The sequence below is a fragment of the Triticum dicoccoides genome, chromosome 4B, assembly GCF_002162155.2.
Source record: "Triticum dicoccoides isolate Atlit2015 ecotype Zavitan chromosome 4B, WEW_v2.0, whole genome shotgun sequence".
Classification (NCBI taxonomy): Eukaryota; Viridiplantae; Streptophyta; class Magnoliopsida; order Poales; family Poaceae; genus Triticum; species Triticum dicoccoides.
The window spans coordinates 10,201,315-10,214,814 of NC_041387.1; positions in this window are offsets into that span (position 1 = coordinate 10,201,315).

Sequence of the window (13,500 nt, forward strand, 5' to 3'; positions counted from 1 at the left end):
TGGTCGCGCCCGGCCTCGTCGATCTCGCGTGCGGTGGTCATACATTGCTGCCAACCTCCCGTCTCGCTGGCGAGGGCGCGGGAGCACGGGTGAGCGGCGGGGTGGGTGCGTGAGCATGGGCGAGCGGCGGGGCGAACAGGTCGGGCGCACGGGCGGGCACCCGCGTGGGCTCGCGAGCACAGGTGAGCGGCGGGGCCGAGTGCGGGCGGGCGCACGGGCGGGCAAGCACGCGAGGACGGGCTGGCGCAAGCGTGCGCGAGGACGGGACGGGAGCGTGAGCATGGATGTGCGCACACACGGACGGGACGGGCGCCCGAGCATGGGACGGGCGCGGGTGCCCTCTTTGCCAGCACAGGTGGGAGCTCGAGATAATTCAAGGAATGTCTCGCCCACCAGGTGTTCATCGGAATGCCAGGGCGTACATATCACAAAATGCGTCCATCCCCGTTGGACGCACCTGCAGACACAAATTAAAAAAAGGACACGAGCGAGCTTTCAAACAGACAAAAACCGGATAAAATAAACGTTCGTTTGAGTCGGTTCATTGGAGTTGATCTAAAAGCATGGCTAATAGAATAATAGAAGAGCCCGTTGCCAGCTCTATGCTTTGTGCCACATCTGCTCTAGCCTTTCTGTAAAAGTACTCCAATGCTTGCATGCAGAGATGGGCAAAGGAAACGCACAGAGATTGGCTAGTAGAAATAAGCGCCTGTCTTTAGTCTTGCCACGATCTGCATGCTGGCTCGATTTCATCGTAGATTGTGGTATAGCCGGGCGCTATGTGTGAAGTGCCCGCTCCATTCTCTCTCTTGCATCCTCTCTTCTCCGGCTAAGATTTTGCTGATGTGAAACATCTTATATCCTGCTGATTAGGATTCATTATACTTGTTCCAAAAGAACATCCTCACCGCGGCTGATGTAGTGCGCCTGATCTGCGGGATGATTGACGAAACTGCATCGCACATTATGTTTGCCTTCCCCTTCGCCAGATCGTTCTGGGGCTCGATTGGCGGAGGCCCTCCGGCCGACGTCTCTGTTCGTGAGCTGTCACCCTTCCAATTCCCTCCGCGATCCCCAGAGGGACGATGTCAACGTTTGCTCTCCTTTGTTACTCGAATCTGTGGGAGCACCGGAATGATGTGGTGTTTTGTGGCTCCGTCCGGACCTACCCACTCTTCGGCATGTGTGCCAAGAGGAGGCGGCGATGTGGAAGGGGCGCCTTCCACGTGTACTTGCTGTGCGAACCGCTTGCTGGGTCATCGTGTTCTCTGGCTTAGGCTGGTCATAGTGGGGAGTAACTTAGAATAGTAACATGCATACGTTACTACTCTATGTTACTACCCTTATAGTGGGAAGTGTCATATATGTAGTAATATACACATGTTCATTTATTGTCTTGTAGACTCATTTTGCATTGGAAAGCGCTATGTGATGGTAACATATTAGGTTACTCTATTTGCCTTTCTCCTCGTTAACTACTTGCCACATCAACATTTTTACTTATGTGGCATCTATGTTACTACCTATGTTATTCCCACTATGACCAGCCTAAGCGGAACCAACTCCCTGCCCACTCAAATCCCCATCTTGGCCTTATTCTACTCTCTTCAACTTCGCACCTCCTCCCACTTGAATAGCATAGGCGCACTCCTCCAACGCCGCCGCTGCACCGTACCTCTTCGGCCGCGACGCAGACATTGCCGGAAGTCCGCCAACCAATCACCCACACGCCTACTCGCCTTGTACTACGCCATCGTCCACCCTGGATTCGTCTGTAGCCAGGTACCCTCCGCCCCTGTCGACGATGTCCATGGTCGACACCGCGACCGACACGTGTTCAAGCAAATGCCATTGAGCTTATTTTTAAACTTCATGTTGGTTTTTTAGAGTAGGGAGGATGACGGGGTACTCGACCATGAATGATAAGTTATTATGTGATGCTTGGAGAGAACGGGGCAGCCGCCCCGCCCCCCTCCCCCCTAATTCCAAGGGGCCCCATCCTGGGTAGGCACTCTACCGTACTGGGCCTGGGCGCAGCGTACAGGCGACTCGTACGCCCTCCATCACATCGTGTGATTCTAGCGAACAATTGTACCCGACTGCTCCACGCAAACCCCCCAAATCAGATGAGACCACAACCCAGCGCGGCGAAGCCAGCTTCCGACGATCGTCACTGTAGCGATGGTGTACTTGCCTACTTGGGTTCATGGGACTAGTTCGTCGACCAATTCACGCAAGCCCTTCTGTTGCAGCCCCAATACAGTATTGGTATGCTTCGATCCCATCCTTCCTTCCCAATTCTCATCTCATCGACACAGCCCCAGTTTTGCATACCTACATCTTAATATCAGTTATGTGTTGGCCATGTAATACATAATCGGTATGTGATGAAAAAGCTGACCGTCTTGTTTGCTCTCCTGTCTGGTGAACCTGATGTTACATATGTAAAATTTCAGGGAAGGATTAGGCAGAGTAACAGCAAAACCTGAAAAAGGGGCGAGGCAGGAGGCAGTTAGAGCAACTCCAACGCAGGGATCCAAACAGACACGGATTTTGTCCGTTTGGGTCTCATGTCCGCTTGACGGACATGGAGTGGACTAGACGAGCATCCAACGCCAAAACACAAAAGAGGACAACAGCTACACCAGGCGCCCCGCCTCCTTCGTGCCGGTCGGCACCTCCTCCCGTCGCCCCTCCTCTCCCCCTCGCGTCGCCGTGCCATTCTGCTACCCCTCACGCCGTAGGGCCCTACGCTCCCCCTTGCACTGTTGCGCCCCTGAGCTCACATCGCCCCCGCGCCGCTCAGTGCCGCCCACTTCTGGCCCCGTCCGGCTTCTGCCGCGCCGGCACGCACTCCCGCCATTCGCAGCTCGGCGCGCCTCGCCGCTCCGCCCCGGCTTCCACCTCCCCTGCCCTCCTTCTCGCCGTGGGCGCGCACCAGGACGGCCTGCAGGTCATCGCAGAGCAACGCCTCCTGCATCTGCTGCAGGACGAAGCTCTGCAGCTCCCACACGACTCGCTGGCGGAGCCCAGGCTGCTCGTCCCACCATGCGCCGCCGCCGACGAGATCTGCAGTTCCCTGGATCTTCCCGGCGCCGCGCCGCCCGTGTGCAGTTCCCCGGCCCCGTCGGCTCGGCTCAGAACGGGGGGCGGCAACAGAGATCTCCCCGTCGTCCTAGAGCGCGGCGGCGGGCCTCGAGGACGGCGAAGGAGGCGGGAAGGAGGACTGGGTGGGGATGGCGGCGGCCTGCGCCTGTGAGCAGGACGACGGAGAAGGCGGGGAAGGAGGACTGGGTGGGGGACGCCAGCTCGTGCGCGCTCACTGCTAAGTGGGACCAAGGGCGGACATGAGCGGACGACAACGGTCGAGCAGAGCGTCCGCTTCTGTCCGCTTCGTACACATTTCTGCCCAAATTTGGGCCAAGTTTGGGTCGGGGACGGACAGCACGCGGACACGGACGTCCATTTGGGTCGCCTCGTTGGGCCAAGTTTTGTGTCCGGATGACCCAAACGGACAAAATGGGTCGCCCCATTGGAGTTTCTCTTGTTGGGGAACGTTGCAGAAAATAAATTTTTTCTACGCTTCACCAAGATCAATCTATGGAGTCATTTAGCAACGAGAGAGAGGAGTGCATCTACATACCCTTGTAGATCACGAGCGGAAGCATTCAAGAGAACGGGGTTGAGGGAGTCGTACTCGTCGTGATCCAAATCACCGAAGATCCTAGTGCCGAACGGACGGCACCTCCGCGTTCAACACACGTACGGTTGGGGAAGATGTCTCCTCCTTCTTGATCCAGCAAGGGGGAAGGAGAGGTTGATGGAGATCCAGCAGCACGACGGCATGGTGGTGGAAGTAGCGGCGATCTCGGCAGGGCTTCGCCAAGCTCAGCGAGAGGGAGAGGTGGTATGGGGGGAGAGGGAGGTGCCAGGGACTAGGGTGCGGCTGCCCTTCCTCCCCCCTCTTTATATAGGGGCCCTGGGGGGGGGCCGGCCCCTAGAGATCCCATCTCAAGGGGGGGGCAAGGGGGGACTTGCCCCCAAGCCAAGTGGGGCGCCCCCCATCCCTAGGGTTTCCAACCCTAGGCGCAGGGGGAGGCCCAAGGGGGGCGCACCAGCCCACCAAGGGCTGGTTCCCTTCCCTCTTCAGCCCACGGGGCCCTCCAGGATAGGTTTCCCCACCCGGTGGACCCCCGAGACCCTTCCGGTGGTCCCGGTACAATATCAGTGACCCCCGAAACTTTCCCAGTGGCCGAAACTGGACTTCCTATATACAATTCTTCACCTCTGGACCATTCCGGAACTCCTCCTGATGTCCGGGATCTCATCTGGGACTCCGAACAACTTTTGGGTTACCGCATACTAATATCTCTACAACCCTAGCGTCACCGAACCTTAAGTGTGTAGACCCTACGGGTTCGGGAGACACGCAGACATGACCGAGACGACTCTCCGGTCAATAACCAACAGCGGGATCTGGATACCCATGTTGGCTCCCACATGTTCTACGATGATGTCATCGGATGAACCACGATGTCGAGGATTCAAGTAATCCCGTATACAATTCCCTTTGTCAATCGGTACGTTCTTGCCCGAGATTCGACCATCGGTATTCCAACACCCCGTTCAATCTCGTTACTAGCAAGTCACTTCACTCGTACCGTAATGCATGATCCCGTGACCAAACACTTGGTCACATTGAGCTCATTATGATGATGCATTACCGAGTGGGCCCAGAGATACCTCTCCGTCATACGGAGTGACAAATCCTAGTCTCGATCCGTGTCAACCCAACAGATACTTTTGGGGATACCTGTAGTATACCTTTATAGTCACCCAGTTACGTTGTGACGTTTGGGACACCCAAAGCACTCCTACGGCATCCGGGAGTTACACGATCTCATGGTCTAAGGAAATGATACTTGACATTGGAAAATCTCTAGCAAATGAACTACACGATATTGTGCTATGCTTAGGATTGGGTCTTGTCCATCACATCATTCTCCTAATGATGTGATCCCATTATCAATGACATCCAATGTCCATAGTCAGGAAACCATGACTATCTGTTGATCAACGAGCTAGTCAACTAGAGGCTCACTAGGGACATGTTATGGTCTATGTATTCACACATGTATTATGATTTCCGGATAACACAATTATAGCATGAATAATAGACAATTATCATGAACAAGGAAATATAATAATAATCATTTTATTATTGCCTCTAGGGCATATTTCCAACAGTCTCCCACTTGCACTAGAGTCAATAATCTAGTTACATTGTGATGAATCGAACACCCATAGAGTTCTGGTGTTGATCATGTTTTGCTCGCGGAAGAGGTTTAGTCAACGGATCTGCGACATTCAGATCCGTATGCACTTTGCAAATATCTATGTCTCCATCTTGAATATTTTCACGAATGGAATTGAGGCGACGCGTGATGTGCCTGGTCTTCTTGTGAAACCTGGGCTCCTTGGCAAGGGCAATAGCTCCAGTGTTGTCACAGAAGAGAGTGATCGGCCCCGACGCATTGGGTATGACGGTGATGAACTCCTTCATCCAGATTGTTGGAAATATGCCCTAGAGGCAATAATAAAAGTGTTATTATTATATTTCTTTGTTCATGATAATAGTCTTTTATTCATGCTATAACTGTATTATCCGGAAATCGTAATACACGTGTGAATACATAGACCACAATATGTCCCTAGTGAGCCTCTAGTTGACTAGCTCGTTGTGATCAACAGATAGTCATGGTTTCCTGGCTATGGACATTGGATGTCATTGATAACGGGATCACATCATTAGGAGAATGATGTGATGTACAAGACCCAATCCTAAGCCTAGCACAAAGATCGTGTAGTTCGTATGCTGAAGCTTTTCTAATGTCAAGTATCTTTTCCTTAGACCATGAGATTGTGCAACTCCCGGATACCGTAGGAATGCTTTGGGTGTACCAAATGTCACAACGTAACTGGGTGGCTATAAAGGTGCATTACAGGTATCTCCGAAAGTATCTGTTGGGTTGGCACGAATCGAGACTGGGATTTGTCACTCCGTGTAAACGGAGAGGTATCTCTGGGCCCACTCGATAGGACATCATCATAATGTGCACAATGTGACCAAGGGGTTGATCACGGGATGATGTGTTACGGAACGAGTAAAGAGACTTGCCGGTAACGAGATTGAACAAGGTATCGGTATACCGACGATCGAATCTCGGGCAAGTAAAATACCGCTAGACAAAGGGAATTGAATACGGGAATGATTGAGTCCCAGACATCGTGGTTCATCCGATGAGATCATCGTGGAACATGTGGGAGCCAACATGGGTATCCAGATCCCGCTGTTGGTTATTGACCGGAGAACATCTCGGTCATGTCTACATGTCTCCCGAACCCGTAGGGTCTACACACTTAAGGTTCGATGACGCTAGGGTTATAAAGAAAGTTTGTATGTGGTTACCGAATGTTGTTCGGAGTCCCGGATGAGATCCCGGACGTCACCAGGAGTTCCAGAATGGTCCGGAGGTAAAGAATTATATATGGGAAGTCCTGTTTTGGTCGCCGGAAAAGTTTCGCACTTTATCGGTATTGTACCGGGAGTGCCGAAAGGGGTCCGGGGGTTCACCGGGGGGGTCCACCTGCCCCGGGGGGCCACATGGGCTGTAGGGGGTGCACCTTGGCCTATATGGGCCAAGGGCACCAGCCCCAAGAGGCCCATGCGCCAAGGAAACTTGGGGAGGGAAGAGTCCTCAAGGGGGAAGGCACCTCCGAGGTGCCTTGGGGAGGATGGACTCCTCCCCCCCTCTTGGCCGCACCCCTTCCTTGGAGGAAGGGGCAAGGCTGCGCCTCCCCCTCTCCCTTGCCCCTATATATAGTGGAGGGGAGGGAGGGCAGCCACACCTGAGTCCCTGGCGCCTCCCTCCCTCCCGTGACTCCTCCTCCTCTCCCGTAGGTGCTTGGCGAAGCCCTGCAGGATTGCCACGCTCCTCCACGACCACCACGCCGTTGTGCTGCTGCTGGATGGAGTCTTCCTCAACCTCTCCCTCTCTCCTTGCTAGATCAAGGCGTGGGAGACGTCACCGGGCTGTACGTGTGTTGAACGCGGAGGTGCCGTCCGTTCGGCACTCGGATCTCCGGTGATTTGGATCACGACGAGTACGACTCCTTCAACCCCGTTCTCTTGAACGCTTCCGCTTAGCGATCTACAAGGGTATGTAGATGCACTCTCCTTCCCCTCATTGCTGGTTTCTCCATAGATAGATCTTGGTGACACGTAGGAAAATTTTAAATTTCTGCTACGTTCCCCAACAGTGGCATCATGAGCTAGGTCTATTGCGTAGATTCTTTGCACGAGTAGAACACAAAGTAGTTGTGGGTGTTGATGTTGTTCAATATGCTTACCGTTACTAGTCCAATCTTGTTTCGATGGTATTGTGGGATGAAGCGGCCCGGACCGACCTTACACGTACTCTTACGTGAGACAGGTTCCACCGACTGACATGCACTTGGTGCATAAGGTGGCTAGCGGGTGCCAGTCTCTCCCACTTTAGTCAGAACGGATTCGATGAAAAGGGTCCTTATGAAGGGTAAATAGCAATTGACATATCACGTTGTGGTTTTTGCGTAGGTAAGAAACGTTCTTGCTAGAAACCCATAGCAGCCACGTAAAACATGCAAACAACAATTAGAGGACGTCTAACTTGTTTTTGCGGGGTATGTTATGTGATGTGATATGGCCAAGAAGAATGTGATGAATGATATGTGATGTATGAGATTGATCATGTTCTTGTAATAGGAATCACGACTTGCATGTCGATGAGAATGACAATCGGCAGGAGCCATAGGAGTTGTCTTTATTAATTGTATGACCTGCGTGTCATTGAACAACACCATGTAATTACTTTACTTTATTGCTAACCGGTAGCCATAGTAGTAGAAGTAATAGTTGGCGAGACAACTTCATGAAGACACGATGATGGAGATCATGATGATGGAGATCATGGTGTCATGCCGGTGCCGATGATGATCATGGAGCCCCGAAGATGGAGATCAAAAGGAGCAAAATGATATTGGCCATATCATGTCACTATTTGATTGCATGTGATGTTTATCACGTTTATGCATCTTGTTTACTTAGAACGACGGTAGTAAATAAGATGATCCCTTACAAAAATTTCAAGAAGTGTTCTCCCCTAACTGTGCACCGTTGCTACAGTTCGTCTTTTCGAAGCACCACGTGATGATCGGGTGTGATAGATCCTTACGTTCACATACAACGGGTGTAAGACAGTTTTACACACGCAAAACACTTAGGGTTAACTTGACGAGCCTAGCATGTACAGACATGGCCTCGGAACACAGAGACCGAAAGGTCGAGCATGAGTCGTATAGTAGATACGATCAACATGAAGATGTTCACCGATGATGACTAGTCCGTCTCACGTGATGATCGGACACGGCCTAGTTGACTCGGATCGTGTAATCACTTAGATGACCAGAGGGATGTCTATCTGAGTGGGAGTTCATAAGATGAACTTAATTATCCTGAACATAGTCAAAAGATCTTTGCAAATTATGTCGTAAGCTCGCGCTTTAGTTCCACTGTTTAGATATGTTCCTAGAGAAAATATAGTTGAAAGTTGACAGTAGCGATTATGCGGACAATAGAAAGCTTATGTCCTTAATGCGCCGCTCAGTGTGTTGAACCCCAAACGTCGTTTATGGATGTTGCGAACATCGGACATACACGTTTTGATAACTACGTGATAGTTCAGTTAAATGGTTTAAGTAGAGGCACCAAAGACGTTTTCCGAAACATCGCGGAACATATGAGATGTTTCGAGGGCTGAAATTGGGATTTCAGGCTCGTGCCCACGTCAAGAGGTATGAGACCTCCAACGATTTTCTTAGCCGACAAACTAAGGGAGAAAAGCTCAATCGTTGAGCTTGTGCTCAGATTGTCTGAGTGCAACAATCACTTGAATCGAGTGGGAGTTGATCTTCCAGATGAGATAGTGATGTTTCTCCAAAGTCATTGCCACCAAGCTGCTAGAGCTTCGTGATGAACTATAACATATCAAGGATAGAGATGATGATCCTTGAGGTATTCGCGTTGTTTGGCATCGCGAAAGTAGAAATCAAGAAGGAGCATCAATTGTTGATGGTTGGTGAAACCACTAGTTTCAAGAAGGGCAAGGGCAAGAAGGGATACTTCATGAAACGGCAAATCAACTGCTGCTCTAGTGAAGAAACCCAAGGTTGAACCCAAACCCGAGACTAAGTGCTTCTTTGATAAGGGGAACAGTCACTAGAGCGGAATTACCCTAGATACTTGGTAGATGAGAAGGCTGGCAAGGTCGATAGAAGTATATTGGATATACATTATGTTAATGTGTACTTTACTAGTACTCCTAGTAGCACCAGGGTATTAATATACCGGTTCGGTTGCTAAGTGTTAGTAACTCGACATAAAAGCTACGGAATAAACGGAGACTAGCTGAAGGTGAGCTGACGATATGTGTTGGAAGTGTTTCCAAGTTTGATGTGATCAAACATCGCACGCTCCCTCTACCATCAAGATTAGTATTAAACCTGAATAATTGTCCTTTGGTGTTTGCGTTGAGCATAGACATGATTGGATTATGTCTGTTGCAATACGGTTATTCATTTAAGGAGAATAATGGTTACTCTATTTATGTGAATAATACCTTCAGTGGTCTTGCACCTAAAGGAATGGTTTACTGAATCTCGATCGTAGTGATACACATTTTCATGCCAAAAGATATAAGATAGTAATGATAGTACCACTTACTTGTGGCACTGCCATGTAAGTCATATTGGTATAAAACGCATGCAGAAACTCCATGTTGATGGATCTTTGGACTCACTCGTTTTTGAAAAGTCTGAGACGTGCGAACCATGTCTATTGGTGTATACGCATGAAGAAACTCCATGCAGATGGATCGTTTGGACTCACTTGATTTTGGATCACTTGAGATATGCAAATTATACCACATGGGCAAGATGACTGAAAGCATCGTTTTCAGTAAAATGGAACAAGATAGCAACTTGTTGGAAGCAACACATTTTGATGTGTGCAGTCCAATGAGTGCTGAGGCATGCAGTGAATATCGTTATGTTCTTACTTCACAGATGATTCGAGTAGATGTTGAGTATATTTACTTGATGAAACACAAGTCTGAATTATTGAATGGTTCAAGTAATTTCAGAGTGAAGTTGAAGATCATCGTGACAAGAGGATAAAATGTCTATGATATGATCATAAAGATGAGTATCTGAGTTACAAGCTTTGGCACACAATTATGATATTGTGGAAATTGTTTCACAATTAATACCGCCTGGAACACCATAGTGTGATGGTGTGTCCGAACATCATAGTTGCACCCTATTGGATATGGTGGGTACCATGATGTCTCTTATCGAATTACCACTATCGTTCATGGGTTAGGCATTAGAGACAACCGCACTCACTTTAATAGGGTACCACGTAATTCCGTTGAGACGACACCGTTTGGAGAAACCTAAGTTGTCGTTTCTTAAAAGTTTGGGGCTGCAACGCTTATGTGAAAAAGTTTCAGGTTGATAAGATTGAACCCAAAGCGGATAAAATGCATCTTCATAGGACACCCAAAACAGTTTGGTATACCTCCTAATTCAGATCCGAAAGCAATAGGGATTGTTTCTTGAATCGGGTCCTTTCTCGAGAAAAGGTTTGTCTCGAAAAGTTGAGTGGGAGGATGGTGGAGACTTGATGAGGTTATTGAACCATCACTTCAACCAGTGTGTAGCAGGGCACAGGAAGTTGTTCCCGTGGCACCTACACCAATTGAAGTGGAAGCTTATGATAGTGATCATGAAGCTTCGGATCAAGTCACTACCGAACCTCGTAGGACGACAAGGACGCGTACTACTTCGGAGTGGTACGGTGATCCTGTCTTGAAGGTCATGTTGCTAGACAACAATGAACCTACGAGCTATGGAGATGCGATGGTGGGCCCAAATTCCGATAAATGGTTAGAAGCCATGAAATCCGAGATAGGATCCATGTATCAGAACAAAGCATGGACTTTCGTGGACTTGCCCGATGATCGGCAAGCCATTGAGATAAATGGATCTTTAAGAAGAAGACGGACGTGGACGGTAATGTCACCATCTATGAAGTTCGACTTGTGGCGAAGAGTTTTTCACAAGTTCAAGGAGTTGACTACGATGAGATTTTCTCATCCGTAGCGATGCTTAAAGTCCGTCGGAATCATGTTAGCACAAGCTGCATTTATGAAATCTGGCAGATGGATGTCAAAACGAGTTTCCTTACCAGTTTTCGTAAGGAAAGGTTGTATGTGATACAATCAGAAAGGTTTTGTCGATCCTAAGGATGCTAAAAGGTATGCTAGCTCCAGCAATCCTTCCATGGACTGGAGTAAGCATCTCAGAGTTGGAATATGCACTTTGATAAGATGATCAAAGATTTTGGGTTTATACAAAGTTTATGGGAAACTTGTATTTCCAAAGAAGTGAGTGGGAGCACTATAGAATTTCTGATGAGTATATGTTGTTGACATATTGATGATCAGAAATGATGTAGAATTTCTAGAAAGCATATAGGGTTATTTGAAAGGTGTTTTTCAATAGAAAACCTGGATTAAGCTACTTGAACATTGAGCATCAAGATCTATGAGGATATATCAAAAAACGCTCAATAGTACTTTCAAATGAGCACATACCTTGACATGATCTTGAAGGTGTTCGAGATGGATCAGTCAAAGAAGGAGTTCTTGCCTGAGTAGTAAGGTACGAAGTTAAGACTTAAAGCTCGACCATGGCAGAAGAGAGAGAAAGGACGAATGTCGTCCCCTATGCTTCAGACGTAGGCTCTATAGTATGCTATGCTAAGTACCGCACCTGATGTGTGCCTTGCCGCTTGTCTGGCAAGAGGGTACAAAGGTGATCAAGGAGTGGATCACTACATAGCGGTCAAAGTTATCCTTAGAGGAATAAGGATATGTTTCTCGATTATGGAGGTGTTAAAGAGTTCAGCGTAAAGGGTTACGTCGATGCAAGCTTTAACACCTATCCGAATGACTCTGAGTAGCAAAACGGATACGTATAATGGAGCGACCATTTGGAATAGCTCCAAGTGGAGCGTGGAAGCAGCATTTACAATATGACATAGAGAATTGCGAAGTACATATGGATCTGAATATTGCAGACCCGTTGACTAAAACCTCTCTCACAAGCAGAACATGATCAAACCCCAGAACTCATTGAGTCTTAATCACATGATGATGTGAACTAGTTTAATGACACTAGTAAACTCTTTGAATGTTGGTCACATGGTGATGTGACCTGTCAGTGTTAATCACATGGTGCTGTGAACTAGATTATTGACTCTAGTGCAAGTGGGAGACTGTTGGAAATATGCCCTAGAGGCAATAATAAAAGTGTTATTATTATATTTCTTTGTTCATGATAATAGTCTTTTATTCATGCTATAACTGTATTATCCGGAAATCGTAATACACGTGTGAATACATAGACCACAATATGTCCCTAGTGAGCCTCTAGTTGACTAGCTCGTTGTGATCAACAGATAGTCATGGTTTCCTGGCTATGGACATTGGATGTCGTTGATAACGGGATCACATCATTAGGAGAATGATGTGATGGACAAGACCCAATCCTAAGCCTAGCACAAAGATCGTGTAGTTCGTATGCTAAAGCTTTTCTAATGTCAAGTATCTTTTCCTTAGACCATGAGATTGTGCAACTCCCGGATACCGTAGGAATGCTTTGGGTGTACTAACCGTCACAACATAACTGGGTGGCTATAAAGGTGCATTACAGGTATCTCTGAAAGTATCTGTTGGGTTGGCACGAATCGAGACTGGGATTTGTCACTCCGTGTAAACGGAGAGGTATCTCTGGGCCCACTCGGTAGGACATCATCATAATGTGCACAATGTGACCAAGGGGTTGATCACGGGATGATGTGTTACGGAACGAGTAAAGAGACTTGCCGGTAACGAGATTGAACAAGGTATCGGTATACCGACGATCGAATCTCGGGCAAGTAAAATACCGCTAGACAAAGGGAATTGAATACGGGATTGTTTGAGTCCCTGACATCATGGTTCATCCGATGAGATCATCGTGGAACATGTGGGATCCAACATGGGTATCCAGATCCCGCTGTTGGTTATTGACCGGAGAACGTCTCGGTCATGTCTACATGTCTCCCGAACCCGTAGGGTCTACACACTTAAGGTTTGATGACGCTAGGGTTATAAAGGAAGTTTGTATGTGGTTACCGAATGTTGTTCGGAGTCCCGGATGAGATCCCGGACGTCATGAGGAGTTCCGGAATGGTCCGGAGGTAAAGAATTATATATGGGAAGTCCTATTTTGGTCGCCGGAAAAGTTTCGCACTTTATCGGTATTGTACCGGGAGTGCCGAAAGGGGTCCGGGGGTCC